At 35.7% G+C, this 3,660-nt stretch overlaps 1 non-coding gene across 1 annotated transcript; it reads right to left on the bottom strand.

The window, feature by feature from the left end:
• Window positions 1-2,703: 2,703 nt before the first annotated feature.
• On the bottom strand, window positions 2,704-2,779 carry TRNAI-GAU (transfer RNA isoleucine (anticodon GAU)). The gene has a single exon. It is a non-coding gene; the product is annotated as a tRNA-Ile (tRNA).
• Window positions 2,780-3,660: the final 881 nt, after the last annotated feature.

Below are 3,660 nucleotides of genomic sequence, written 5' to 3'. Positions count from 1 at the left end.
ATGTTGAAAGCATTCACTTTCTCTATTCAAAGCCTGAACAAACTGCTTCATTAAGCCAAGTTTGATGTGAAGTAGGGAAAAAATGATCCTGTCTCAATTAACTACAGGTTCATTCACAATATTTTGCATTCCTACTTCCAGAGCTTCATGTTTTGGCCACTCCTTCTGTGTTCAATGTTTCTCCTGAGCTCAGCTGTTCCACAAACACGGAAAGCAAGGATACTTCGTGAAACCTCTCTGTTTTCCTAGCAGGAAATTTACCATTTTAAGGTCCATACAAATAATCCAGTTATGCTCCTCATACTTCAGAAAGTTGAGGACAATTTTTATGTTATTCTTACTAAGTCATTCAATTCAGGTTGGCTAAATTGCTGAAGGGTTAATGACTGCTTGGCATCAGAAGAAGACCCTTCAGATTCTATAACCATTTCCTCATGCATCTTATCAAAATACACTTGATCAGCATGTTTACTTTCTTCATTCTTAGAAGAAGTAAACCATTGAAAACTGGAACCAGGAGTGTCTCAGAGTGTGGGATAGGTCGTATTGCTCAAGGAATATTAGGATATGCGATCATATGCCGTTTTTTCTTGCCGATGCCCTTTGTGTGGATCAGACAGAAATAACAGTCACTGCTGTGGTCCTTAGGTTCACGCCAAACCATGGGAATACCAAAAGGCATTCCTTTGCATTTTCCTTTTGTCCAGTCATGAAGCATTTTCTTACAATTATGACACACAATATGAGCAGCCCAATTCTTGTCTTGATCACCAAGGGGAACTTGAAAATAGGCAATATATGCACATGTCACTAATGATGAAATATTGCGCCTTTGACTTTGAAATGTATAACAGCCACATATATAACAGAAGGTGTCAGGACTATTCTTACATTTATGCGTACTCAAAGAAGCCATGATTCAATCTTAAAAAAAAAATAAAAGGGTGTTTTTATCAGATAATATTTTTTTTTACATTTAAAAACAACTACAATTATGTAAAAGTGATATTTGTAAAATGTTAATTGCCTTGTGGTTATGTTCAATACAAGAGTTGTTGCCCTTTAACTCTAATTTAAAAACCAATGCATGCTATTAACTATAATGTAACAAAAATAAATTAAAATTGCATAAAAACTAGAGCATGCACCAAAAAACAAATTTTAGATTTGGAATCAATGATGCAAAAGTATATAGAAACAATTCTAAAACCTCATGCAACAGAAAATGGAAAAAAAATTGTTCCCCAGTGTTTCCAAATTACAATGTTACTACCATTAGGAACATGTAAATATCAGTTACTCTATGAAACCAAAAGTTAATAAAAGCAAAAATATTTGCAAAATAATGAATGAATATAAAATATTAACTGATATTATTCTGTTAGCAGTATTCTCCTAATAATAAAGAATAAATAAAATAATTTATTTGATCCTTATTGATCCTTTATTTGTATCAGGCACTGTGCGCAAGGGAATTACCTAAGTCTATACCTATATCATGATGCTGAAATGGTAAATGGTTGAAATTTATTATTGTCTCAGTACAAACATAACCTTATACAGCTGAATTGATGTTCTGCAGTTAATTTGGTGGAATACATTTAACCTCTCAGAATAATTGAATTTACCACTTCTATTAACAAAATTGTTTCTATGAAAATAGTTGAATCAGTACACTTATACAGTGACACCTGCCAAAAGTTGCCTTTATTATATTTTATTACTCTGAATATTTTATCTGCCACCTAATTTGCTGTTCACAATAATTCCATGAGGTAAATAGTTGTATTTCATATGTGTGTGTGTGTGTGTCTGTCAAGACAGTCTCAAAGAAGTAATGCCATGCATGTGTAAAAATCTTCTTTTCTATTAAAATTCTATATTTAAGAATTCTTTCAAAGTTCCTGATGACTAATTTTCTTATCAAGGGCAGATCACTGAGGTGTATGGTGAGAGCCATGCCTTGGGATAGCCTAGTTTTCCAGAAGCTAGTCAATAAGCCAATATTCTACTGTTTGTTACCACTTCTACTTATTTTTAGGTTTTTCTCCAAATATATGGAAACTAGGTAAATGTATAGAGCAGAGGAGCAGAAGGAAATACTGAAATAATGGTCCTTATATAATTTACAATTATGCAAAAGCATTGAAGTATAGGATAAATTCCAACAGCATAAACTTATTTTTCTAGACAGAAATTTTCTCACTCAATTTTACTTTTCCTAACAACATTACTCAGACTATAACATCTCAGCACAGAGGCCTCCTTTGTTAGGAAATCTTCTTGGTTCCTCTAGAATAGGTTAGGTTTCTCTTTACAGTCATAACTGTGCCTCATGATCAGAGAGCATCTATCTCATCAGAGAGCATATATATATATATATATATATATATATATATATATGTTTTGGGGGGTTTTTTGTTTTTTCTGAAGTGGGAAGAAGGGAGGCAGAGAGACAGACTTCCACATATGACTGACTGGGATCCACCTGGCATGCCCACTAGGAGGTGATGCTCTGCCCATCTGGAGCGTTGCTCCGTTGCAACTGGGGCCATTCTAATGCCTGAGGCAGAGGCCATGGAGCCATCCTCAGCACCCAGGCCAACTTTACTCCAATGGAGCTTTGGCTGCGGGAGGGGAAGAGAGAGATAGAGAGAAAGGAGAGGGAGAGGGGTGGAGAAGCAGATGGGTGCTTCTCCAGTGTGCCCTGGCCAGGAATCGAACCTGGGACTTCCACACATCAGGCCGACGCTCTACCACTGAGCCAACCAACCAGGGTGGGATGTTACCTTTTTTATCTCTGTATCCCATTGCCCAGCACAGAGCCTGGTATACAGTGACACTAAATGAAGCAATGTGACTAAGTTAGTTTTTGGAGGAATCTTGTATGCAGTTTAGTCTGATTGCTTGAACAGAACTTTCAGATACTTCCTGGGAGGAGTAAAACACTAGTTTAGCTTGGATCATCACTAATATACTTACCAATGGTGAGGACATGTTGTACAAAAGAGTGATGTTGCACATATCCAAAAAAGTAGTTGTCTAGGGAACCATTTGCTTACTTGTAAGATTTTTCAGGGTCATCTTGTAAGTCAATTTACATGTATTTCTAGTTATTTTGCCGAGTAAAATGCAGGTGGCTTTTTGAGCTTCTACTCTTGTTTTCACATCAATTCTTCTAATGTCTTATCTTGATATGGCCCTCCTAAGCAATCCCAGGTAGTGCACTAATCTATCACTTTCTAGTTATCATGTTGAAATATGTAATTGCAAATATTGAAATAGAAATAAAACTTTGAATACCAAACAATTTATTTCAATCCCTATGTGCCTTATTCCAAGAATTAAAATGCCAACAGAGGCAAAAATAGCCTTTCTTCATTTCCTCTGCTGAAGTATAAGAGGTTCAGTTCGATTTGCCTTTATCAATGTCTAGATTGTTTTTAATGCCATTTCAATAGATATATCCTTCTTAATTCCTTTTCTGTGTGTTTATAATTTCTGACCCATTGTTAGTTTACTGTTGCTATATCAAGCACTTCACTGTGTCAGAGTCAAACCCAGAAATGTTGAATGTGTTTTCTCAGGGTAAGCATATATATATATAAACACTGCTTGCATAAAACTATATTTTGGCCTGACCAGGTGGTGGCAAAGTGC

This window comes from Saccopteryx bilineata, chromosome 5 (genome assembly GCF_036850765.1).
Source record: "Saccopteryx bilineata isolate mSacBil1 chromosome 5, mSacBil1_pri_phased_curated, whole genome shotgun sequence".
Classification (NCBI taxonomy): domain Eukaryota; kingdom Metazoa; phylum Chordata; class Mammalia; order Chiroptera; family Emballonuridae; genus Saccopteryx; species Saccopteryx bilineata.
The sequence above is the reverse complement of the archived record's forward strand: the minus strand, read 5'-3'. Positions and strand labels throughout refer to the sequence as shown.